Below are 27967 nucleotides of genomic sequence, written 5' to 3' on the forward strand. Positions count from 1 at the left end.
ATGGACAAGTTGCTCGGAATGAGTCCAGATGACTAGCACAAGCACATAGGGACAAAATGAGAAAGGCGAAGTCAGAAAATTAGCTGCACCTAGCTAGGGACAGAAAAGGCAATAAGACGAGGTTCTGTAAATAGGTTAGGAGCAAGAGAAAGAGGAAGGAAAGTGCAGCCCCTTACTTAGCAAAGGAACAGGGCTAATAACTGACAACCTCAAGAAGGCTGAGTGTCAGGAATCAGACCCAGTCTCTGGGCAACCTAATGAGCACAGCTGGCCGGCAGTAGGCTGCTTGGCTGGCTACAGGACCGGATTGGTTGGAAGAGTCAGCAGAGCAGTTCTTAAGCCCAGCAGCAGCAGTTCAAAGGCTGGCAGTTCAAAGGCTGCTCAAAGCGTCACCCATGTCTGTGATAGCACCTGCCCCTGCCTTGGCCCCAGCCTTGCCCCTTATTTGCCTCATTCCAGCTAACCCAGTTCTGACTTCTCAACTCAGATTCCTGATCTCTGACATCAGCTCTGATCCCCGACTCTGGCATCAAGGCTCTGACTCCAGTTTTGACCATGGGCTCTGATGCCTGGTTACTGACCCCTGCTCTGACCTCTAGGCATGATTGCCCATTGTGACAGATTTCTGTTACCAATCTGCCTGAAGCATCAGGTGATCAGTCTAAGGCCACAGGATCATTAAGGGAGGAGATAACGGAACCCAGCAAGGGTCTACATTTTAAAGCTTTATTGATAAAATAATAAAATAACAGCGTAGAGTACTGGAAATGCTTCCATGTCACTCAAAGGAAGGAAGGAAGCGTTAGTGCTCCAAGCCCTAACCCACTTTCATAGAATCATAGAATCATAGAATATCAGGGTTGGAAGGGACCTCAGGAGGTCATCTAGTCCAACCCCCTGCTCAAAGCAGGACCAATCCCCAATTAAATCATACTCATAAATGCCCCACCCAAAGCTGGCCAAGCCTGGGTGTGACGTAAGAAGAATAGCGGGGGAAGGGTGGACAGGAGTGCTGTCCTGGGCCCAGGTCGTCCGAGGATCAGCTGTGATCTCCAAATTGCTCCAGCTCTCGGGAGGGTTTTAAGTCCTGGGCACCTTGGGAGGGGGGATGCTTCGTTCAGGGACCCCTGCTCCTGGTGCCCTCTGTGCCAGTCCAAACCTGCTTTTCATGGTGTCTTCAGCTTTCTCAAAACACCCTGGCTCCAGGGACGCAAGACTCAGCTCCCCCTCTTGCTGTCTTGCCGGTGTTTTCAAGCTTTGCAGTCTTAGACCTTGTTTTCTTCTTTGCTGGCCTCACTTGCCTCGTTTGTTATGGACTGGCTCTGCAGGTCTGTTAAGTTGAATCTCCCTTTCTCATGGCTGGTTGGTGAACTCCGGGCCCCCTCTTTCTTGGCAAGCAGCCGAAAGTCAGATGTGTGCCGTGGCCTTGAGCTGGCTGGAGTCAGCGTCTTATCTTCGGGCCTAGCATGAGCGTGGAGTTAACCCGTTCTCTGCTCTCTTCCCCCCACCCACCCACCCCCTGGCCTCTTGCAAGCTGCAGAGGAATCCTCCATTCCACACTCACTCAGACCTTTGACCCTTTCCAAAATATCCTGCAATGCTTGCAACAGCGTTAGCAATATACAAAGCCTATCTGCCTTCCCCAGGGGACCCTTTGAGGGAGGGGGCCATCGGGGTGTGACACCATGTCCCGGTCACTGACACTGAGGTGTTTAATGCCTATTTAGCTTCATTCTTCACTAAAAAAGTCAATTATGACCAGGTACTGAACACAATTCATATTCACAACAAGGGGGAAGGAGCCCAGCCAAAATAAGGAAAGAACAGGTTAAAGAATATTTAGGTAAGTTTGATGTACTCATGTTGGTGGAGCCTGATGAAATTCCCCTGAGGGCACTTAAGGAACTAGCTGACAGGCTGTCAGACCCGCTAACAGAGCCGTCCCATCCACGGGTCGGTTTGAGCAGGGGCGACTCTAGGCATACCTCCCAACATTTTTGAAAATTTAATTGGCTTTATTGCCCCCCCACCCCATGAATCACTTTACTGAGTGAAAGGTTTCAGAGTAGCAGCCGTGTTAGTCTGTATTTGCAAAAAGAAAAGGAGTACTTGTGGCACCTTAGAGACTAACAAATTTATTTGAGCACAAGCTTTCGTGAGCATCCAATGAAGTGAGTTGTAGCTTATGCTCAAATAAATTTGTTAGTCTCTAAGGTGCCACAAGTCCTCCTTTTCTTTTTACTGAATGAGCTTTACTGAGCTTTACTGCTTCCGGAGGATGTGGGGCCTGGGCGGCTTGGGGGCCAGCGGCAGTGTCCGGCCCTGCTCCACTCCACTCCGCTACGCCCCTCCTCACCAATTTCCGGTGTCACTCAGGAGAGAAAGGGGCACAGGCTTGGGGAAGGGGTGGAATGGGGGCAGAGCAGAGATGGGAAGAGGTGTGGTGGGGGTTTGGGAGAAGGGCCTGGGGTGGTGGTGGTGGGAGTTGTCCCGGGCCCTGCACCCCACCAGGGACGGCCCTGCCTCTCAGAACTCATGGAGGATGGATGTGGACCCTGGGACTGGAGAAAGGCAAACACTGTACCTGTCTTTAAAAAGGGGAACAAAGAGGACACAGGGAGCTATAGACCAGTCAGCCTAACTTCAGTTACTAGAATAAATATTTTAGAGCACTCTCCCATGCAGGACCATCCCTGCGGGGGTGCAGGGCCCACTAGGAGAACTAGGCGGTCGCCTAGGGCGCCAAGTGATTGGGGGCGGTGGAGCGGAGGTGAGCTGGGGCAGGGGGGCGCGGAGAAGGTCACCTGTAGCAAGTAACGGGGGGCGGCTCACAGGGCAACCGCTCCCCACCCCGGCTCCCGTCTGCTCCGGCTCCTCCCCTGAGCCCTGCCCTGCTCTGCCTCTCTCCCTCCTAGGCTTGCGCACCAAGCAGCTGATTGGCCCGCAAGCCTGGGAGGCGGGAGAAGCAGCAGCGGTGGCCTGCTCGAGGAGGAGGCGGAGCAGATGTGAGCTGGGGCGGGAGGTGCAGCACGCGGCTCCCCAGGCCGAGGGGAGGAGGGGAGCTGCCGGACGGCTCCCCGAGGGGGCGGTGGGGAGCTGCCGCAAGGGGGGTGCTTCAGGGCGGAGGGGGGTGCAAGGTAGAAGTTTCGCCTAGGGCTCCAAAACATCCTTGCACCGGCCCTGCCTACACTGGCACCCCCAGCAAACTACCCCTACCAGGCTAATTCCCTCCAGCTCAGGGCCCTGTGGGTTGGGTTGTTCCTTTAAGAGGAATTTCCTCTCTGCCCCACTCAGCCAGGGATGCAGACCGTTAGTTTCTGATGCTTTTTGTACTTTTGTTTTGCAGGGAGTGGAAGGGACAGGAGGGGAGAGTGCTCAGCTCAGTCAATTCAGCTACAAATGTAACAAAAAGAACCATGAAGAGTCTGGTCCCAACCACCCGGCTTTGTGACTCCCTGTGCAGAGTGGGGGCAGCAGCCTCGGTAAGTAAGAGGGGGATTTATGGTGCAAACTCTCCGTAAGGAACGGCCGCGGGTGTCAGAGACTCTGAGAGCCCCCTAACAAAGATGGACACGGGTTCAAAGCTTCTGTCCAAGATTCGGCAGGGAGGGGTGCTCTGGGCACTGGATCCGCTGCTACAGTGCTCGGTCTGAGACCTCACATACAGCACTGACCCTTCAGATGAGCTGTTGGCACCAACAGGCCGCACTGAAGGAATTCTTAGGAGAAACCGGTGCCTCCTGACTTTGAATGTAAATCTGGCTGTGGGAACAGTGCTGGGCTCATTGGCACTCATTGGTTCTGTTCAGTGATGTTAGATGTTGATTGGCCAGTAATCACCATGTGTAGTTTTCCTTATGTGATGTTGCGATGCGGGGGTTATTTGTTTGTGATTCTGCCCCCCTTCTTCCCCTTTATTATTAAGTCACTAAACTGAAGTTCCAGAGTGAGGGGATGAAAGATAAGATGAGCAAAACCTTTGTCAGTGTACCCCTATCAGCCCCTTGCCAGTCTGTGGGGCTGTTGCCCCGAGGGACGGCAGGTGCTGTTACTGCTGGCACTCATCCTATGGGTGTCTGCCAGGGCAGGGGGTGCTTCACCTGCCCCAGAGCCCTGTCAGTGGGAGTCACAAGGGGAGTGGTGGTGGTGGTGGTGGCGGCCTTGAGTCTGTGCCCTGGAGCCTTGGTCAGGCTCCCTTCCTGGCCAATGCTGGCCGCTCTGTGGAAAACACTGGCTGGCGGCTGTCCCAGTCTAGGGAAAGTCCCGGGCACAGTCTGGTTCACACTGACCACTGCACGGCCTGGCAGGAGCCGCACGGCTGGGTGCAGCGTGCCCTGAGTGACTAACACTAGTGCAATAAAAACAGCAGTGTAGCGGGGGGTTGCGTGGGCGGTGGCTCAAGCTAGCTGTCCAGGTACATACCTAAGGGGGTCCAGGCGGGGTTGTTCTCAGGCAGGTAACCCGAGCTGCTGCCCGGGTTACCCCAGCTACACTGCTAGTTTTAGTGTACTAGCTCGAGGAGACCTAGCATGTGTCTGTCTACACCCACGGAAAGCTCGCTCCCACCTGCAGTGCAGATGCACCCTGAGAGAGGTTTAAATGGTGCAGATCCCAGGGGGCAAAGAGCCGGGGTGACCCTGTTCTGAATTCATCCGACCTTTGCACCAAGGCTGGAGCCAATGAGGGTGGGTCACTGACATGTAAAATCACCAGGGCCAGAGACTCATCTGCTCATTGAGAGATCCCCAGAGAGCCTTCACCTGGGACAGGTGTGGTCAGGCGATGGAGCCACTTTTCCCCACAGCAATCAGTGGCCATTCATACCATGCTGGCTTGTTTTCCTTAATACGTCCCATTCTACAGTAGTGCCTAAATGCCCCAAGCGAAATACCCCATTGGGCCGGGCCCTGGACACACCAATAGTCAGGGACCATCCCTGCCCTGGAAAGTTCCTTACAATCTAATAGACCAGACAGCTCCACAACATCTGACCCTGCTCAGAGCCAGGCAGGCAAGACCTGTGGGGGAAATCCCTTCCCTTCTGGAGCATGGTTGGCTTGTTACTTCCTCCCCACTGCCCTGTGTCGCTGTCACCACGTCCCACTCACTCACTGTCTCGTTTGTTGTTTCTCCTGTTCCCCAGACCCAGCTACGATGATGGGGAAGGTTCCCTTGTTCTCTCCCGGCTCCACAGTGAGCTCCGCTCTGCCCGGCTACGTCGCTCTCTGCCTCGCTCTACAGGTTCACAGTCTGGTGTCAGGTAGGAGGTCCGGCCTTCTCGCTGGGTTTGCTGCTGTTCTATTGCTGGTCACTAACACCCATCTTACCTCACTGCCTTTTCTTATAAACCACATCTGCGCAACCTGCCAACAACCAGCAACGTGGAGCAACCACAGGGAACAGCTGGGTCGCCAGTAACCGTGTTTGCTACCTATATACAGTCTTGTTGTCAGGCCTAGCTATACGCATGCTGCTGCTCTGACTAGAAGCTTCTAAGACATAGAAAATGGTGACCATCATTGTAGGGCTCTCATACTATTTAAAGGGACACTACCCAATTCCTATAGATTATACAGCTGGACTGTGTAAGTCACAGAACAGACTCTTAAGCCACAAACAAATTATGAATCCCCGTCTCTCTGGTTATGAAATGAAAACCCACAAGTTATTCACATTGCACTAGGCACATCTAACTAGGGCCGAGAGCGAGACCTCATCTCACAATGGGGATGTGAGGATATTTACTGGTTTCTTCATTCTGTGCCCTTGGTGAAGACCTTATGTCCCACTCCACCCCGGGGCTGCTCCCACAACTACTCAGGCATTTTGGTTCCTCCTGCTGTGGTTTCCATCCTGCTAATTTAACCAGCTCTCGCTGCGTCTCTGCCCATAGACATGCCTCCCCCCCCCCCCCCCCTTTTCTGTGCAGTTCCACAATGGCTGGTTCTCTGCCTCCAGCACTTTTCTATCTGCCGCCTTCTCCCTCTCCATTATCTGACCTGTAACTTTACCTGCATAGTGATGACGATCAATTTTCATATCTTTACACCTTGCAGGCCCTTACACCATCCCTACACCAGTTGGAGAGGCCCTCACACTGGTGCAGCATGAAAAGTCCTTGGTGTATCAGAGAACCAGACCCCCCAGTATCCATTATACCCAAGGAGCCCTATTCAGAGATAATAGGGACAGTGTATAACATTCACATGTGAACTCTGGGTGACCGACATTGGAACCACATGCAATATTTTGGGGACTATCAAATTAACATGATGCATGTACTGTATATCTTTGTACCCCTTGATAAATAGTATCTATATGTAGTTTTGTGGGTTTAGGACTATAATCTCCTCCATCGGGGAGGGTGTGACGCTCTGTAACTCGGGGGAACACCAAGCACCCCATGTTCATCCTTGTAAAATGATTGTGTGGTATCCAATGCAAAGTTTGTCATGTTGGGTGTCTTCGGAAGGCTCAAGATGCACTGAGCATCCTTGTTACAGTTATGTTATATGTTATGTTAATGTTATAGTAATTGTTGTTACAAGTAACGTTCTAGTAATGTTATAGGTTATAATTTCATGTATGTAGTTATGAGGCTGAAAACATATTCTCCTGGCTTAAAATGAGCCCAGGCAAAAACTATCCAAGAGCAGAGGGGCAGTTCACACTTCATCAGGGCAAGTATGAAACAAACCCAGCCCAGCCTCACAGGAACAAAGGACACTGGCCTAGGCAGCAACAAAAGAATCTGTTGGACTCTCGAGTGAGTCACCCCTCCTTCCTTTGGTCAGTTTCGGACTGTGATGAGGTAATGCTTACCTGACTCTGAAGGGGTGCAGGGGACAAAGCCAAGAGGAAAAAAGAACAGGATAAACGGGAGAGACGTTTGCCATGCTCTCTCTCTTCCACCTACACCTACAGACACCACCACCAAGCGACTGAAGCGCTGATCAAAGGGGAGAGCCTGGCTGAAGAGCAACCAGCCAGCCTGTGGTGAGAAGCATCTAAGGGCATGGCTACACTTGCAAGTTAGAGTGCATTAAAGCAGCCCAGTGCACTCTAACTCACGACCCATCCACACTGGCAAGGCACTTAGAGTGCCTGGACTCTGCAGCTGGAGCGCTCCTGGTAATCCACCTCCACAGGAAGATTAATGCTTGCTGTGCCTCGGCTGAAATGCCCGGGCATCAGTGTGAACGAGGTGTTGCATTATTGCACTCTGATCAGCCTCCGGAAATGTCCCATAATCCCCTTCAGGCAAGTGGCCACTCTTCTCATTGTTTGGAATCGCTGCAGGAATGCGGATATGCCCTTTCAAAGCTCCATTTCTGACAGCCGGCTGCTTATAAAGCAACCATTACTGTGCAATGCTGTGTGTGTGTGTGTGTGAGAGAGAGAGGTGGGGGGAGGGGGGTCTGAACTTACAAGACAGCATGCCGATATGCTCTCAGCCCCCCAAAAACCCACTCTCTCTCTCCCCCCACATACACACAACACACTCCCTGCCACACTCCCCCCCCCATTTGAAAAGCACGTTGCAGTCACTTGCATGCTGGGATAGCTGCCCAGAATGCACCGCTCCCCATGCTGCTGCAAGTGCCGCAAATGTGGCCACGCCAGTGCGCTTGCAGCTGTCAGTGTGGACAGACTGCAGCGCTTTCCCTGCTGTGCTCTGTAAAGGCTGGTTTAACTCAAAGCACTCTACATCTGCAAGTGTAGTCATGCCCTACATTTGTAAGGGCATTGAAAGTGTTAAGATCAGCTTAGAATGCGTTTTGCTTTCATTTCATTTGACCAAATCTGACTTGTTATGCTTTGCCTTATAATCACTTAAAATTTATCTCCATAATTAATAAATCTGTTTGTTTATTCTACCTGAAGCAGTGTGTTTGGTTTGGAGTGTGTCAGAGACTCCCCTTGGAATAACAAGCCTGGTACATATCAATTTCTTTGTTAAATTGATGAACTCATATCAGCTTGCAGTGTCCAGTGGGTATAACTGGACGCTGGAAGATGGAGGTTCCTAGGGTTGTGTCTGGGACTGGAGATATTGGCTAGTGTCATTCAGTTGCACAATCCAAGGAGCAGATTACATGCCAGAGGCTATTGCACTAGGAGGGTGGTGAAGCACTGGAATGGGTTACCTAGGGAGGTGGCGGAATCTCCATCCTTAGAGGTTTTTAAGGCCTGGCTTGACAAACATAGTGTTTCCTAATATCCAACCTAGACCTCCCCCACAGCAACTTGAAACCATTGCTTCTTGTTCTGTCATATGCCACCACTGAGAACAGCCAAGCTCCATCCTCCAAGTGCTTCAAAATGGATTCTTTGAGGACCTGCTCCATGATTTTGCCAGGGACTGAGGTGAGGCTGACCGGTCTGTAGTTCCCTGGGTTCTTTTTCTTCCCTTTTTAAAATATGGGCACTATATTTGCCTTTTTCCAGTCATCTGGGACCTCCCCCGATTGCCATGAGATTTCAAAAATAATGGCCAATGGCTCTGCAATTACATCAGCCAACTCCCTCAGCACTCTCAGATGCATTAGATCTGGACCCATGTACTTGTGCATGTCCAGCTTTTTTAAATAGTCCTTAACCAGTTCTTTCACTACAGAGGGCTGCTCACTACCTCTCCATACTGTTCTGCCCAGTGCAGCAGTCTGGGAGCTGACTTGTCTGTGAAGACCAAGGCAAAAAAAAGCATTGAGTACTTCAGCTTTTTCCACATCATCTGTCACTAGGTTGCCTCCACTATTCAGTAGGGGTCCCACACTTTCCCTTGATCTGTTGAATATCCTGTTGAATTCTGTGTACCATCATTTCATGTGAAGTTATGAAGTATCGCTATAGGTTTGTTACTGAAATATGTGGTAAGTGGGAGACACCCAGAGCTAGCCTTTCAATGACAACAAAGGAGCAAGCGTCACTGGCCAGACAGGTGTTGATGGGCCATCAAGAAGAATCCACTCTCCCATAGGCTTCTCATAGAGGGCACGCATGCCACAGCGGCTACCAACCCCCACGTCACCTCAAGGATCTTTCTAGCATGTGGAGAGAAAATATAAGTGAGGGATGATGACATCCCAGCTGGGCCTCTCTGCTCCCCTCTCTGAACACCTCGAAGATTGACGGAAGACAGAGACTTTGAACTGGGGAGATTGGTCCCAGGCTGAAAGAGAATACAGCCTGTGTATTAAGAACTGTGAGCTGCCTGTAACATCAGTTAGGGTGAGAAACTACTTGATTCAAATCTTGCTTAGTCTGTACACTTTACACTGTGATTTTATTTTGTATGTAATTTACTCCGATCTCTCTGCCTGCTACTTATAATCACCTAAAATCTATCTTTCTGTAGTTCAGAGGTTCTCAAACTTCATTGAACCGTGACCCCCTTCTGACAACAAAAATTACTACATGACTCCTGGGGGGGGGGAACTGAAGTCTGCACACCACTGCCTTGGTGGGGGAGGGGGGCAAAGCTGAAGCCCAAGGGCTTCAGCCCCAAGTGCGTGATCTGTATCCTGAGCCTCGCCACCAAGGGCTGAAGCCCTTGGGCTTTGGCTTCAGCCCTGGATGGTGGGGCCTGGGCTTTGACTTCGACCCCAGGGCCCAGCAAGTCCAAAACAAGCCCTGGCAACCCCATTAAAAAGGGGTGATGACCCACTTTGGGGTTCCGACCCACAGTTTGAGAACCACTTCTGCAGTTAATATATCTGTTCTATATTTTACCTAAAATAATGTGATTTTAGTTGAAGAGCTTAGAGAATTTCAACCAAGGGCGTTGGAGCCTTCCCAAAAGTGGGAGGACCGGGGGCCCGCACCCCCTGAGGCCCCTCCCCTTCCCCCCAAGGGCCTGCCCCGCTGCTCCTCTTCCCCTGGAGTCCCCACCACTGGCCAATTCTGGAAGCTGCCAAAAGCAGCCTCTGCCCGTGTCCCTGCCCCCTGGATCTCCACTCAGTGCAGCTGGAGGGACCTAGGCTCACCAAAGCTGCCCACGCAGCTCTCCCCAACCTGGCTCCAGGGCAGGGTCTTGGAGCCACAGCTGAGCTATGATAAGAGCTGCGTAGGCAGCTGTGGGGAGCCACAGACTCTCCACATGCCTGCAGAGACTCCCCATGTGGCAGACTCTCCACATGCCTGCAGTGTGTGTGTGTGGGGGCACAGAGAGCAGCCCCAGGCCCATGTCCCCATCCTCCAGGTCCCAGTTCCAGGTTATACTCTGGGGATCCTATCACAACCACCCAGAGGGGAAACTGCTTAAAGTAATTCAGACCAGCTCCCAGAAGTTGAAGAGAACAATTTTTGGTTAAATCCTTTATTTAAACTGAGAAGAGACCTGGGATTTTGGGCTACCACTGACATCACCTGTTAAGCAAGAGGGATACCATTATAGACATTTTTAAAGAGTCCCATGTGCCAGGTGAGAATCATTTGGTATAAGCATAATGTGTTCAGACCTTTGATTTACGATACATTTTCTCTGTCAGGCTTTTGCTCTGCTTTGGAAGTGCGATTGATTACTGGTAACCGCTCACACATGCTGTTTGTAGCTCTGGAAGAGAAGGCAAAATGCAGGTGCTGGACTTTTCTCAGGCCTGCTGGGAAAACCACGGTGAATTGCTGGGAGCTGTAAAACCTCAGTGTGGTGAGAGAAGGACATGGATCCCTGCCCAGAGAGAGGTGATGGCTGAAGGCTTGAGACCTAAGGGGACATTCCTTGAGCAGACCCAGAGGAAGTCAGAGGCCAAACCTGTGACTCTCTACACTCACAGACATGTCGAGAGCGCTGCCTGGGTACATGGTGTTCACTGCTAATGCAGGGTACTCTCTTACTGTATATCTTACTGCTGAATTAATGCCACCTCCAGCCTCTCGCCTATTTCATTTCCTTTTTCCATTGTACATTTCACAGCACAGTTCACAGTGATTGGACCTGACCATCCAGTCACTGCCTCCCTAGGGGATGAGGCCGTCCTGTCCTGCCACCTCTCCCCCAGGATGAGCGCTGAGAACATGGAGCTGAGAAAGTTCAGATCCCCGTACTCTGTACCGTGATGGGCAGGATCAGTATGGAGAGCAGATGCCGGAATATCGAGGAAGAACTGAGCTCTTGAGCGATGACATCACCAATGGGAGAGTTTCCCTGAGAATATACAATATCCGACTCTCCGACAAGGGACAGTACACGTGCTTTTTTCAGTCCCGTGTCACTTATGAAGAAGCTTTATTGGAACTGCAGGTGGCAGGTCAGTAACTTGTGATACTTTGACGTCTTCAACAGGGTAATAAGTGGAGTCAGAGGGGCCATTGTGAGATGACACCTGATTTATCTCATTTTAGTGGGGCAGCAGCTCTGCTCTGGTTGAGGTTTATTCTAGTTGACTGTTAACAGCTGTTTTTCCTAAGAGCTCTAAAATCCAGAACCACACTCAGGGTTGTCTTGAAAATTGCTGTGGCTCACTGGACTCTGGGGTAGTGTTAGAGAGCTAAATTTAGGGTCATTAGAGCCAGGGATTAATGAGACACACAGACACCAATAAAAGGTCACGTGATACTAACAGATAGTTATTAGAACGTTTTTGTGCACATCAGGGTGCCAGACGATGGCTCTGATCCTCCCCTCACTGATGTCACCAGTGGGGATTGATCTTGGCTGGTGTCTGGCACCCACAGAGTAACAGTGGTTGATACAGAGAGTCCTGTAGCCCAGGCCTGGTCTAAGAGTGGGAGAGCTGAGGAATTCTCCACGAGGACAGGTGAAGGCAGGAGGTCTGACCCCTGAAAGTGCTGCCAGACAGACCAGCCAAGGGGCAGGTGTAGCTAATTCTGTGACCGTGACAGGAGGCTTAGGTCAGGTGCCGCGAACACCAGACTGCTGACAGTCCCCGTGGCAAGAAGACGCCTCTGGGCAGTTCTGCTGACACAGTCTACCTCAGCACTGAAATAAGACACGTATGTGATCCCTCAAGGTACACACACCTCTCCTCTTATCACAGTGACAGCTCTGCCAGCCTGCTCGAATGAATCCCTCCCCCAGTCAGTATGGCGACTCTGAACACGGGGAAGGCAGTGGGAGTGCAGGCAGATAGATGCTGGAATCCAAATCCGAGAAACACAACACCAGCAACGGCACCTTCCCTAGCCCTTCCTCATGCCTGTGTATGATGGCACCACCCTTATTGAACTGTTTCCAGCACCTGTTGCCAGCCCAGGAGGCAGAGATCAGGGGGCACGGCTGGGGTGGTGGGTGCTGTTACTTTGTATCTCTTGCATTTCAGAAACTTAAGTTTAGCTGCTCTCTGCATTTTGGAAAGGGACAAGGGACTGCTGGGCAGCCTTAATTCTGCACTGACAAGTATTTTGTGGAGCACAGCAGGGTAATTCCCTTCCACCATAAGGGCACCTGTTCCAACCCCCCCACCCCCCGTCCCCCAGAGTAAATGCACACACCCCAGAATAGTACCACAAATATAGGAAAGGGAAATATTGACTTACAGAAGGATGAAGGTAGACAAACAACAGGGAGAACATAGTGGGAACAGGAAAACGGGGTTCGAGCCAACACGGGCCCAGTGGTACCACAATACGAGAGGGCAGACACACAGCACTGCAGCTACAGTCAGAGTTCAGGGATCCTGGGCAGAGATCCAGTGCAGCTTTGAGTCTTGGGTGCTCCTGGTCGTCTTCGGCGCCAGTGAACTTTCCCCAACAAACCCCTTCAGTGCCCTCTTTTGCTGCTCTCTGCAAACCCCACAGAGCGACAACCTCCCCATTTAACTGGCTACAGCCCCCTCCTTATTCCCACTGCAAAGTCACCAGCACCAGTAAGGGGTGACATATTCTTCCTAAAAGGGGCGGGGGCCACGAGGCCCCATCCCCTCTGTGGCCCTGAATCATAGAATCATAGAATATCAGGGTTGGAAGGGACCTCAGGAGGTCATCTAGTCCAACCCCCTGCTCAAAGCAGGACCAATCCCCAACTAAATCATCCCAGCCAGGTCTTTGTCAAGCCTGACCTTAAAAACTTCTAAGGAAGGAGATTCCGCCACCTCCCTAGGTAACGCATTCCAGTGTTACACCACCCTCCTAGTGAAAAAGTTTTTCCTAATATCCAACCTAAACCTCCCCCACTGCAACTTGAGACCATTACTCCTTGTTCTGTCATCTGCTACCACTGAGAACAGTCTAGAGCCATCCTCTTTGGAACCCCCTCTCAGATAGTTGAAAGCAGCTATCAAATCCCCCCTCATTCTTCTCTTCTGTAGTCTAAACATCCCCAGTTCCCTCAGCCTCTCCTCATAAGTCATGTGTTCCAGTCCCCTAATCATTTTTGTTGCCCTCCGCTGGACTCTTTCCAATTTTTCCACATCTTTCCTGTAGTGTGGGGCCCAAAACTGGACACAGTACTCTAGATGAGGCTTCACCAGTGTCAAATAGAGGGGAACGATCACGTCTCTCGATCCGCTGGCAATGCCCCTACTTACACATCCCAAAATGCCATTGGCCTTCTTGGCAACAAGGGCACACTGTTGACTCATATCCAGCTTCTCGTCCACTGTAACCCCTAGGTCCTTTTCTGCAGAACTGCTGCCGAGCCATTCGGTCCCTAGTCTGTAGCGGTGCATTGGATTCTTCCGTCCTAAGTGCAGGACTCTGCACTTGTCCTTGTTAAACCTCATCAGATTTCTTTTGGCCCAATCCTCCAATTTGTCTAGGGCCCTCTGTATCCTATCCCTACCCTCCAGCATATTTACCTCTCCTCCCAGTTTAGTGTCATCTGCAAACTTGCTGAGGGTGCAATCCACACCATCCTACAGATCATTTATGAAGATATTGAACAAAACCGGCCTGAGGACCGACCCTTGGGGCACTCCACTTGATACCAGCTGCCAACTAGACATGCAGCCATTGATCACTACCCGTTGAACCCGACAATCTAGCCAGCTTTCTATCCACCTTGTAGTCCATTCATCCAGCCCATACTTCTTTAACTTGCTGGCAAGAATACTGTGGGAGACCGTGTCAAAAGCTTTGCTAAAGTCAAGGAACAACACGTTCACTGCTTTCCCTTCATCCACAGAGCCAGTTATCTCGTCATAGAAGGCAATTAGATTAGTCAGGCATGACTTGCCCTTGGTGAATCCATGCTGACTGTTCCTGATCACTTTCCTCTCCTCTAAGTGCTTCAGAATTGATTCCTTGAGGACCTGCTCCATGATTTTTCCAGGGACTGAGGTGAGGCTGACTGGCCTGTAGTTCCCTGCCCCTACCCCTTCTCTCCCCCTCAAGGCCTCGGTCCCTGGCCAAGCTGGAAGCCAGAAGCTGGGCTGGGGAGCCTGGGCTCCTCCATCTGCCAGGGGTGGGGGGGCCTGAGAGCAGCCCCCTGCCCATGTCCCTGCCTCCCTGGCCCCCACCCAGTGCAGGTGGTGGGTGTGTGTCTCCCCAGAGCAGGCTGGGCTCCAGCTTCTGGCCTGACTGGGGAGCATGGCCTCGGGAGGAAGGGGAGGGGCACGGGTTCTGCCCATACTGAAAAGTGGATGGGCCAGGCCCCCTGGAGAATGCCAGAAGTGGGTAGCAGAAAATTTGGTACCTCTGAAAGCCAGGAAATACACTGAGCAAAACAAAACCACAAACACTAGATAATGGAGGCCAAGGCAACTTGAACTCCCTTAGAATGACGATTTTTATTTGTGTATTATTTAAGGCTTGTCTACATGTACATGTGCACTGGTTTCAGTGAACTAGTGCAAACCTCTGTGTGGATACTTACATGGGTTTAGAAATGACTTATACTGATTTAGCTTAAGTGAATTTCTTCTTGATTTAAGAGTGTCCACACAGGAATTTGCACTTGATTAACTAAATCAGTTTAATTAAACTGGAGCAAGAAAAAGCCCTGACATTAACATTAATTTTACTGTGTATCAAATCGGAAGCTGACCAGATTAACTTACCTAACGCACTCGTGGTCTCCCATTCAATTATTAGTTTGAGAGGAAATGGCTTTTGATAATGCTGTAATAAATCTTTTGGCTCATTACTGGGCACTGTAGGATTATCACAAGTACATTTATTTCTTCTGTAGGTTTGGGTTCTGCTCCTGACATCTCTGTGGAGGGACATCAGGATGGAGGGATCCAGGTGGTGTGTTGATCATCCGGATGGTATCCACAGCCTGAGGCTCAGTGGAGAGATCTCCAGGGGCAGCTCTTACCATCAGCTTCTGAAAACATATCCCAAGAGGCCGGTGGCCTGTTTCAAACAGAGATTGCCATTGTTCTAACAAAAGAGTCCAACCAGAAAGTGTCCTGCTGTGTCAGGAACCCCCGACTCAACCAGGAGAGAGAGTCAGCGATTTCCATAGCAGGTCAGTGCCCGTCCGTGCCGCACATGGGTAGACAGAGACGCTGCAGACGTGGGCAGAGACTATTTATCATTGTGTCTCCTGTGTATTGGCCTGGGCCTTCAACATGCTGAGTACTTCTTAGTTACTTCTGAGCAACCTTACTTCTCTTTGGATATGCCTACACTGCAATTCAAAATCCACTGGTGGATCATGCCAGCTGACTCAGGCTTGCAGGGCTTGGACTAAGGGCATTTTAAATTGCAGTGTAGACATTTGGGCTTGTGCTGGAGACTAAGCTGTAGGACCCTTCAAGGTGGAAGTTGTGCCTGCTGCCTTAGGGAGCAGCCCCTCTCTGTTTTGGGTTCTTGTGTTTAAAGGTTTTGGATTCTAAGAAACAAAGTCATGTTACACTTCAAGCAAAAGTATTTTTGTTAGTATTTGACGTGTGTGTGTGTGTGTGTGTGTGTTGTGAACATCACAGTTCTCAATGGGGGTGATGGAGAAAATTCTTATTTAAAAAAAAAAAAGGCTCGAGAGATGATCCTGACAATTACAGGCTGGTGAGCCTGACTTCAGTACCAGACAAATAGGTGGAAACTCTAGTAAAGAACAGAATTACCAGGCACATAGGTGAACATGATTTATTGGGGGAAAGTCAACGCGGCATTTGTAGAGGGAAATCGCGCTTTGCTAATCTACTAAAGTTCTTTGAGGGGGTCAAAAAAAGTGGAGAAGAGTGATCCACTGGATGTAGTGTACCTAGACCAGGGGTCTCAAACTCAAATGACCACGAGGGCCACATGAGGACTAGTGCATTGGCCTGAGGGCCACATCACTGACACACCCCCTTGCTGCCCCTGGCCCCGCCCCCACTCCACCCCTTCCATGAGGCCCCGCCCCTGCCTCGCCTCTTCCCACCCCTTCCCTGCCCCGCCCTCATTCCAACCCCTTCCCCGAAGTCCCCACCCCAACTCCGCCCCCTCCCTGCCCTCAGGGGGTGCAGGAGGGGTGCAGGGTGTGGTGGGGGCTCAGGGCAGGGAGTTGAGATGCAGGGTAGGCAGGGGGCTCAAGGCAGGGAGTTGGGGTACGGGGTGGCAGAGGGTTGGGGTGCAGGCAGGGGGATCAGGGTAGGGAGTTGGGGTGCAGCAGGGGGTTGGGGAAGACAGGGGGCTCAGGGCACGGGGTTGGGGTGCAGGAGGGGGCTTAGGGCAGGGGGTTGGGCTGCAGGAAGGGTGTGGGATGCAGCAGGGGGCTCAGGGCAGGGAGTTGGGGTGCAGCAAGGGATTGGGGTGCAGGCAGGGGGCTCAGGGCAGGGGGTACAGGGTGCAGGAGGGAGTGCGGGGTGTGGCAGAGGGTTGGGGTGCAGGCAGGGGGATCAGGGCAGGGAGTTGGGGTGCAGCAGGGGGTTGGGGGCAGGCAGGGGGCTCAGGGCACAGGGTTGGGGTGCAGGAGGGGGCTTAGGGCAGGGAGTTGGGCTGCAGGAAGGCTGTGGGATGCGGCAGGGGGCTCAGGGCAGGGAGTTGGGGTGCAGCAAGCGGTTGGGGTGCAGGCAGGGGGCTCAGGGCAGGGGGTTGGGGTGCAGGAGGGGTGCGGGGTGCGGCAGGGGGTTGGGGTGCAGAGTGCAGGAGAGGTTAGGGGTGCAGGCTCCGGCCCGGCGCCACTTGCCTAGAGTGGCTCCGGGGTGGCAGCGGCATGCACTGGGGCCAGGGCAGGCTCCCTGTCTGTCTGCCCTGGCCCTGGCCCCACCCCGCCCCATGCCGCTCCCCTCCGGGAAGCAGCCAGAACCATGTCCCTGCAGCCCGGGGGGGGCGGGGTGGGGGAGGCGAGGGCACAGAGCTCCGTGTGCTGCCTTGCTGCTCCTCCAGGTACCTCTCCCAAAGCTCCCATTGGCTGCGGTTCCCCGTTCCCGGCCAATGGGAGCTGTCGGAGGCGGAGCCTGGAAGCCAGGGCAACGCATGGGGCCCTCTGCCCCTCCCTGCTGCTGGGGCCAGGGACATGAGCCGCTTCCCAGGCAGCCGAGGAGGCAGCGCGGGGGCTCCAGCGGGCCCTGCTGGCGCAGCCTCAGAGACCGGGCGGGGAGGGGCAGGCATGGGCGCCTGCGGGTTCACCGGCGGGGGGAGGGCGCTGTACCTATGTGCGTCCCAACAAGCAAGAGAGAAAGACGTCCCTCTGGCGTGTAAGGGTCGGGCTTTTTATTATGCAGGAGGCAGGCTAGAGGCACAAATGTAGCAGCCTGCCTGAGTTAATTGATCTCATTCTCTGAGGCACAAATGTAGCACCCTGAATGTGTAGTAAAGTTGTTAAAGTTGCTGTAGGCCTATTGTTCCTATTGTTAGTTAACTGGTCCCATTTTCAGTCAATTCCCCCAGGAGTATAAAACCTGTGAAACTTTTCAGGCCCCTACATTGCCAGAGTGACATAAAGAAGTCTTCCTACTTATAAATGACAGGAAGGGAATCCTGGTTTTAGGAAGATCTATGTATTGTCTCACTTTTTTCTTGTGCCAAAGTGGCACAATGGGGTTAGATTACAGCTCAGGATTTATTGTATTTACCCATTAAAAAAAAAAAGACTGTGAGGGCAGATAAAACATTCACCAAGCAGTCAATAAAATGTCAGGACAATCAGAACCAAGCACTTCCCAAAGTACCATGCCAGGTCCAGGACAATAATTAGCAAAACTGTATGACCTTCATGTGTGAAAGTCTGAGCAATTTAAAAAGACATTCTACTTTTTTTCTTTTTGTTTTTTTGCTGTTTAGTGTTCTGTAATGTAATTTAAATGAAAATCCAGGATGATAACTGGAATGGAGGGTATTAGTTATCAAGTGTTTGTAACTTCATTTTCATGTGTTTAGGAAATGCTGAATACTTATTGTGACTTCTTTCTGTATTGTAGTTTAAATAACTTACTAAAACAATTGAAACTGGTGTGATTATATTGCACAAATAAAATATGCAGAATTTGGGGGCACAGAATATTGAATTTTTTGGTGCAGAATCCCCCCAGGAGTAATAATAGGATAATACATATATATAAATCCATGATAGGCCCACACCTTGAGTACTGTGTGTAGATATCCCATCTCAAAAAAGATATATTAGAAATTAAAAAGGTATAGAGAAGAGCAAAAAAATTATTACACGTATGAAAGGCTTAAGGGTATGGAACAACTGGGACTGTTCAGTTTGGAAATGAGACAACTAAGAGGGGATATGATAGCACTCTATAACATTTTGACTAGTATGGAGAAAGTGAATAAGGAAATGTTATTTACCGCTTCACATAACCCAAGAACCAGGAATGAAATTAATAGGCAGCAGGTTTAAAAAAAACAAAAGGAAGTATTTCTTCACACAACGCACAGTCAATCTGTGAAACTCGTTGCCAGGGGAAGTTGTGAAGGCCAAATCTATAATGGGATTAAAAAAAAAGAACTAGATAAACTCATGGAAGATAGGTCCATCAATGGCTATCAGCCAAGATGGGCAGGGATGCAGTCCCATGCTCTGGGTGTCCCTAAAACTAGCTGCCAGAAGCTGGGAATAGGTGACAGGGAATGGCTCACTGAATGATTGCCCTGTTCTGTTCATTTCTTCTGGGGCAGCTGGCATTGGCCACTGTCAGAAGACAGGATACTGGGCTACATGGAACATTTGTTTGACTCAGTCTGGCTGTTCTAATATTCTTATGTACATACTTGTTCCCAAGTCAATAACAGTTTCTCTTGCAGAGCAGTTTTTCCTGAGAGTCAGTCCCTGGAGGGTGGCTCTGGGGGTGATCCTGGTCTCCTGGCTGTTCTCATTGCCCTGGCCAGTTACTGCTTCTGGAGGCAACACAGAGAGAAAGGTAAAGTGACAAGAGGGGAGAAAATGAATAAATCAATTAATTTATAATGTATCCGAAACCCCCAGAAGGAGATGTTTATTTTATGTGCTCGGACGTGCCAGGATAGAAATGAGGCTTGGGTACCTGCAAGCCCCCTATGCTAGAAGAGGGTGCTCTGGAGATGACATCACTACAACACTCTTGCAGAACTAGCCCCGAGTTACATTATCCAGAGCAGCCCAGGATCAGGAGGATGTCAGTGATGCCGAAAGTCACCTTAGCTCTTATGGGCTCTGAGGCTGCAGGTTCCCAGCACAGAATCTCATTGTGAAAATTTAGATCATTTGAAGCAAAATTATGTGGCTTTTTTTTTTTTAAACTAGAGGGTCTCCTACTTCATTGATTATGTAGGCTGAGTCCCTCCCCCCACACTCTGGTCAGAACCCTGTTGATTTTCTTGAAAATCAGAAAACAGGATAAGAAATGGTTACATGCTTTAACTGTGGTGCTTCGAGGCGCGATTCACGCCATATATTCCACCTAGTCACGTGTGGGACAAGCACATCAAAGCTGGGGAATTTTGCCTAGTAGTACTCATAGAGGGGCAGCACTTGTGTTTTATGGTGATGGCCCCTCCCCTGGCTAAGTGAGGCAATGCCGCCCTGCTCCCCCTCGGTTCCTTCACACCAAGCATCCAGATACTGGACTCTGATGCAAAGGAGATGGGAAGTGGGTCATGGAGTATGCCTGCATCCCATCTCAAAGAATCACAGTTACAGTAAGTAACCAGTTTTTCTTCTTCAAGTAGAATCAGCCAAGTATTCCACTTAGGTGACTCACAAGCAGGACCTACCCCCCTACCCCCCACCCAAGAGGCAAGGCTTGGAGTCTACCTAAACAAGGATTTCAGGACCACCCTACCAAAGCTTGCATCTGCCCTGGATGATGCAGTAATGGCATAATGGTTCGTGACCGTATATATTGATGACCACATAGCAGCCCTGCACATGTCCAATATTGAGGCAATACTGAGGAACACTATTGATGCTGCTTGTGCTCTTGTAGAATGAGCTCGCACCTGCAGAGGAGGTGAGGCCAAAGCGATTTCATCTGCAGTCTTCATACACAATGTTTTCCATTTAGAGATCGTCTGTGAAGAGGCTGCCTGACCCTTCATACAATCTGCATATGACACAGACCAGGCAAAGCACAAAGGTTTAGTCCTGTTCAGATAGAAGGCTAGACATAGCCTGACATCTAAAGTATGGAGACGCTGCTCTTCTGGAGATGAATGCGGTTTAGGGAAGAACACAGATAAATGCACTGCCTGATTCAAATGAAACTGAGAAACTACTTTGGACAGAAATATTGGGTGGGGTTGTAAAGTCACTTTGTCTGTGGAGAACTAGGTATAAGAAAGCTCTGCTGTCAGAGCCTACAATTCACAGACTCGCCTTGCATATTTCATTGCTACCAGGAAGGCAGTCTTTTGACACAACAGCAGAAAGGGACAAGATATCAGGGGCTCAAACAGAGGTCCCATTAAAGCTGCTAGGACTGTGTTCAGGTACCACACAGGAAGTGGCTCTCAGACTGGAGGACAGATGGATGAATAAGCCCATGGCATTAGAGAAGAGTGATCTTCTGTGAATGGAGGATGAAACACTGATATCGCCACTTTGTGCACTCTCAATGAGCTAAGCGCAAGGCTGGATGACTAAAGGTGCAACAAAAGCTCCGAGATGTCCTGGATAGAAGCCAGCATCAGTTGGATTCCGTGGGTCAACAACTGCACCAAAAAACACGTCCATTTCACTGACTAGGCCATTCTGGTAGAAGGCTTTTTACTGTTGAGTAGGCCACTGAACAATACTCTTCCTCCCCATTCAACCATGAAGCAGCCACACTGTGAGATGCAGAGAGCTGAGCATGGGATGCAAGGAGTGACTATGCTTCTTTGAGAGTAGCTTGGGATGGAGAGGAAAGGGTACCAGAGAGGCTGAATTGGTAACATGAGAAGGTCAGAGAACCAGCACTGCCTCGGCCATGCCAGGGAAATTTGAATGAGCTTGCCATGATCCGCTCTCAGCTTGAGGATGACCTGTATGATGATTAGGATTGGAGGAAAAGCATACAGGAGAGCTGACTGCTGGCTGAGGTGGAAGATGTCAGACAGGGAGCCCAGACTCAGACACCCCCCCCAACCCCCAAGAGTAGACAGCATTTTCTGTTATCCCTTGTGGTGAACAGGTCAATTGTTGGAATGCCCCACACTGCAAAAACGACTCTCAGATTGCAAGGCTTCAGAGACCACTAGTGGTTTAAGGGAAAATTCCTGCTGTGATGTCTGCAAAATGATTCTGAACCCTGGGTAAGTGATCAGCCATTGGAGTGATATGCTCATAGATGCAGAACTGCTACAACCTGATCTCCTCAAGGCAGAGCATACTGGAGCGTGCTCCCCTCTGCCTGTTCACATCATAGAGTGTTGTTGGTAAGTATATGAATTATTGACCTACTGATGTGGGGGGGAATCTGTGTTCTACTTGAACAAAAAGAAAAGGAGTACTTGTGGCACCTTAGAGACTAACCAATTTATTTGAGCATGAGCTTTCGTGAGCTACAGCTCACTTCATCGGATGCATACCGTGGAAACTGCAGCAGACTTTATATATACACAGAGAATATGAAACAATACCTCCTCCCACCCCACTGTCCTGCTGGTAATAGCTTATCTAAAGTGATCATCAGGTTGGGCCATTTCCAGCACAAATCCAGGTTTTGTCACCCTCCACCCCCCCACACACAAATTCACTCTCCTGCTGGTGATAGCCCATCCAAAGTGACAACTCTTTACACAATGTGCATGATAATCAAGTTGGGCCATTTCCTGCACAAATCCAGGTTCTCTCACCCCCTCACCCCCCTCCCAAAAACCACACACACAAACTCACTCTCCTGCTGGTAATAGCTCATCCAAACTGACCACTCTCCAAGTTTAAATCCAAGTTAAACCAGAACATCTTGGGGGGGGGGGGAGGAAAAAACAAGAGGAAACAGGCTACCTTGCATAATGACTTAGCCACTCCCAGTCTCTATTTAAGCCTAAATTAATAGTATCCAATTTGCAAATGACAGGTTTCAGAGGAACAGCCGTGTTAGTCTGTATTCGCAAAAAGAAAAGGAGTACTTGTGGCACCTTAGAGACTAACCAATTTATTTGAGCATGAGCTTTCGTGAGCTACAGCTCACTTCATCAGATGTATACCGTGGAAACTGCAGCAGGCTTTATATATACACAGAGAATATGAAACAATACCCCCTCCCACCCCACTGTCCTGCTGGTAATAGCTTATCTAAAGTGATCAACAGGTGGGCCATTTCCAGCACAAATCCAGGTTTTCTCACCCTCCACCCCCCCCACACAAATTCACTCTCCTGCTGGTGCTAGCCCATCCAAAGTGACAACTCTTTACATAATCAAGTCGGGCTATTTCCTGCATAAATCCAGGTTTTCTCACATCCCCCCAACCCCCATACACACACAAACTCACTCTCCTGCTGGTAATAGCTCTTCTAAACTGACCACTCTCCAAGTTTAAATCCAAGTTAAACCAGAACATCTGGGGGGGGCGGGGGGGGAGGAAAAAACAAGAGGAAACAGGCTACCTTGCATAATGACTTAGCCACTCCCAGTCTCTATTTAAGCCTAAATTAATAGTATCCAATTTGCAAATGAATTCCAATTCAGCAGTTTCTCGCTGGAGTCTGGATTTGAAGTTTTTTTGTTTTAAGATAGCGACCTTCATGTCTGTGATTGCGTGACCAGAGAGATTGAAGTGTTCTCCGACTGGTTTATGAATGTTATAATTCTTGACATCTGATTTGTGTCCATTTATTCTTTTACGTAGAGACTGTCCAGTTTGACCAATGTACATGGCAGAGGGGCATTGCTGGCACATGATGGCATATATCACATTGGTGGATGTGCAGGTGAACGAGCCTCTGATAGTGTGGCTGATGTTATTAGGCCCTGTGATGGTGTCCCCTGAATAGATATGTGGGCACAATTGGCAACGGGCTTTGTTGCAAGGATAGGTTCCTGGGTTAGTGGTTCTGTTGTGTGGTATGTGGTTGTTGGTGAGTATTTGCTTCAGGTTGCGGGGCTGTCTGTAGGCAAGGACTGGCCTGTCTCCCAAGACTTGTGAGAGTGTTGGGTCATCCTTTAGGATAGGTTGTAGATCCTTAATAATGCGTTGGAGGGGTTTTAGTTGGGGGCTGAAGGTGACCGCTAGTGGCGTTCTGTTATTTTCTTCGTTAGGCCTGTCCTGTAGTAGGTAACTTCTGGGAACTCTTCTGGCTCTATCAATCTGTTTCTTTACTTCTGCAGGTGGGTATTGTAGTTGTAAGAAAGCTTGACAGAGATCTTGTAGGTGTTTGTCTCTGTCTGAGGGGTTGGAGCAAATGCGGTTGTATCGCAGAGCTTGGCTGTAGACGATGGATCGTGTGGTGTGGTCAGGGTGAAAGCTGGAGGCATGCAGGTAGGAATAGCGGTCAGTAGGTTTCCGGTATAGGGTGGTGTTTATGTGGCCATTGTTTATTAGCACTGTAGTGTCCAGGAAGTGGATCTCTTGTGTGGACTGGACCAGGCTGAGGTTGGTGGTGGGATGGAAATTGTTGAAATCATGGTGGAATTCCTCAAGGGCTTCTTTTCCATGGGTCCAGATGATTAAGATGTCATCAATATAGCGCAAGTAGAGTAGGGGCTTTAGGGGACGAGAGCTGAGGAAGCGTTGTTCTAAATCAGCCATAAAAATGTTGGCATACTGTGGGGCCATGCGGGTACCCATAGCAGTGCCGCTGATCTGAAGGTATACATTGTCCCCAAATGTGAAATAGTTATGGGTAAGGACAAAGTCACAAAGTTCAGCCACCAGGTTAGCCGTGACATTATCGGGGATAGTGTTCTTGACGGCTTGTAGTCCATCTTTGTGTGGAATGTTGGTGTAGAGGGCTTCTACATCCATAGTAGCCAGGATGGTGTTATCAGGAAGATCACCGATGGATTGAAGTTTCCTCAGGAAGTCAGTGGTGTCTCGAAGGTAGCTGGGAGTGCTGGTAGCGTAGGGCCTGAGGAGGGAGTCTACATAGCCAGACAATCCTGCTGTCAGGGTGCCAATGCCTGAAATGATGGGGCGCCCAGGATTTCCAGGTTTATGGATCTTGGGTAGTAGATAGAATATCCCAGGTCGGGGTTCCAGGGGTGTGTCTGTGCGGATTTGATCTTGTGCTTTTTCAGGAAGTTTCTTGAGCAAATGCTGTAGTTGCTTTTGGTAACTCTCAGTGGGATCACAGGGTAATGGCTTGTAGAAACTCGTGTTGGAGAGCTGCCGAGCAGCCTCTTGTTCATATTCCGACCTATTCATGATGACAACAGCACCTCCTTTGTCAGCCTTTTTGATTATGATGTCAGAGTTGTTTCTGAGGCTGTGGATGGCATTGCGTTCCGCATGGCTGAGGTTATGGGGCAAGTGATGCTGCTTTTCCACAATTTCAGCCCGTGCACGTCGGCGGAAGCACTCTATGTAGAAGTCCAGTCTGCTGTTTCGACCTTCAGGAGGAGTCCATCTAGAATCCCTCTTTCTGTAGTGTTGGTAGGGAGACCTCTGTGGATTAGTATGTTGTTCAGAGGTATTTTGGAAATATTCCTTGAGTCGGAGACGTCGAAAATAGGATTCTAGGTCACCACAGAACTGTATCATGTTCGTGGGGGTGGAGGGGCAGAAGGAGAGGCCCCGAGATAGAACAGCTGCTTCTGCTGGGCTGAGAGTATAGTTGGATAGGTTAACAATATTGCTAGGTGGGTTGAGGGAACCATTGCTGTGGCCCCTTGTAGCATGTAATAGTTTAGAAAGTTTAGTGTCCTTTTTCTTTTGTAGAGAAGCAAAGTGTGCGTTGTAAATGGCTTGTCTAGTTTTAGTAAAATCCAGCCACGAGGAAGTTTGTGTGGAAGGTTGGTTTTTTATGAGAGTATCCATGTTTGAGAGCTCATTCTTAATCTTTCCCTGTTTGCTGTAGAGGATCTTGATCAGGTGATTCCGCAGTTTCTTTGAGAGCGTGTGGCACAAGCTGTCAGCATAGTCTGTGTGGTATGTAGATTGTAATGGATTTTTTACCTTTTGGTACCAAAAGGACTGAAGGTAAAAAATCCAGTACAATCTACATACCACACAGACTATGCTGACAGCTTGTGCCACACGCTCTCAAAGAAACTGCAGAATCACCTGATCAAGATCCTCTACAGCAAACAGGGAAAGATTAAGAATGAGCTCTCAAACATGGATACTCTCATAAAAAACCAACCTTCCACACAAACTTCCTCGTGGCTGGATTTTACTAAAACTAGACAAGCCATTTACAACGCACACTTTGCTTCTCTACAAAAGAAAAGGGACACTAAACTTTCTAAACTACTACATGCTACAAGGGGCCACAGCAATGGTTCCCTCAACCCACCTAGCAATATTGTTAACCTATCCAACTATACTCTCAGCCCAGCAGAAGCAGCTGTTCTATCTCGGGGCCTCTCCTTCTGCCCCTCCACCCCCACGAACATGATACAGTTCTGTGGTGACCTAGAATCCTATTTTCGACATCTCCGACTCAAGGAATATTTCCAAAATACCTCTGAACAACATACTAATCCACAGAGGTCTCCCTACCAACACTACAGAAAGAGGGATTCTAGATGGACTCCTCCTGAAGGTCGAAACAGCAGACTGGACTTCTACATAGAGTGCTTCCGCCGACGTGCACGGGCTGAAATTGTGGAAAAGCAGCATCACTTGCCCCATAACCTCAGCCATGCGGAACGCAATGCCATCCACAGCCTCAGAAACAACTCTGACATCATAATCAAAAAGGCTGACAAAGGAGGTGCTGTTGTCATCATGAATAGGTCGGAATATGAACAAGAGGCTGCTCGGCAGCTCTCCAACACGAGTTTCTACAAGCCATTACCCTGTGATCCCACTGAGAGTTACCAAAAGCAACTACAGCATTTGCTCAAGAAACTTCCTGAAAAAGCACAAGATCAAATCCGCACAGACACACCCCTGGAACCCCGACCTGGGATATTCTATCTACTACCCAAGATCCATAAACCTGGAAATCCTGGGCGCCCCATCATTTCAGGCATTGGCACCCTGACAGCAGGATTGTCTGGCTATGTAGACTCCCTCCTCAGGCCCTACGCTACCAGCACTCCCAGCTACCTTCGAGACACCACTGACTTCCTGAGGAAACTTCAATCCATCGGTGATCTTCCTGATAACACCATCCTGGCTACTATGGATGTAGAAGCCCTCTACTCCAACATTCCACACAAAGATGGACTACAAGCCGTCAAGAACACTATCCCCGATAATGTCACGGCTAACCTGGTGGCTGAACTTTGTGACTTTGTCCTTACCCATAACTATTTCACATTTGGGGACAATGTATACCTTCAGATCAGCGGCACTGCTATGGGTACCCGCATGGCCCCACAGTATGCCAACATTTTTATGGCTGATTTAGAACAACGCTTCCTCAGCTCTCGTCCCCTAAAGCCCCTACTCTACTTGCGCTATATTGATGACATCTTAATCATCTGGACCCATGGAAAAGAAGCCCTTGAGGAATTCCACCATGATTTCAACAATTTCCATCCCACCACCAACCTCAGCCTGGTCCAGTCCACACAAGAGATCCACTTCCTGGACACTACAGTGCTAATAAACAATGGCCACATAAACACCACCCTATACCGGAAACCTACTGACCGCTATTCCTACCTGCATGCCTCCAGCTTTCACCCTGACCACACCACACGATCCATCGTCTACAGCCAAGCTCTGCGATACAACCGCATTTGCTCCAACCCCTCAGACAGAGACAAACACCTACAAGATCTCTGTCAAGCTTTCTTACAACTACAATACCCACCTGCAGAAGTAAAGAAACAGATTGATAGAGCCAGAAGAGTTCCCAGAAGTTACCTACTACAGGACAGGCCTAACGAAGAAAATAACAGAACGCCACTAGCGGTCACCTTCAGCCCCCAACTAAAACCCCTCCAACGCATTATTAAGGATCTACAACCTATCCTAAAGGATGACCCAACACTCTCACAAGTCTTGGGAGACAGGCCAGTCCTTGCCTACAGACAGCCCCGCAACCTGAAGCAAATACTCACCAACAACCACATACCACACAACAGAACCACTAACCCAGGAACCTATCCTTGCAACAAAGCCCGTTGCCAATTGTGCCCACATATCTATTCAGGGGACACCATCACAGGGCCTAATAACATCAGCCACACTATCAGAGGCTCGTTCACCTGCACATCCACCAATGTGATATATGCCATCATGTGCCAGCAATGCCCCTCTGCCATGTACATTGGTCAAACTGGACAGTCTCTACGTAAAAGAATAAATGGACACAAATCAGATGTCAAGAATTATAACATTCATAAACCAGTCGGAGAACACTTCAATCTCTCTGGTCACGCAATCACAGACATGAAGGTCGCTATCTTAAAACAAAAAAACTTCAAATCCAGACTCCAGCGAGAAACTGCTGAATTGGAATTCATTTGCAAATTGGATACTATTAATTTAGGCTTAAATAGAGACTGGGAGTGGCTAAGTCATTATGCAAGGTAGCCTGTTTCCTCTTGTTTTTTCCTCCCCCCCCGCCCCCCCCAGATGTTCTGGTTTAACTTGGATTTAAACTTGGAGAGT

General features: G+C 49.7%; 1 pseudogene; it reads left to right on the forward strand.

Annotated features, from left to right (window-relative positions):
* The first annotated feature begins 5141 nt into the window (after window positions 1-5141).
* Window positions 5142-27967, forward strand: part of LOC125644677 (butyrophilin subfamily 1 member A1-like) — a 31104-nt pseudogene continuing 8278 nt past the window's right edge.

This window comes from Caretta caretta, chromosome 11 (genome assembly GCF_965140235.1).
Source record: "Caretta caretta isolate rCarCar2 chromosome 11, rCarCar1.hap1, whole genome shotgun sequence".
NCBI lineage: Eukaryota > Metazoa > Chordata > Testudines > Cheloniidae > Caretta > Caretta caretta.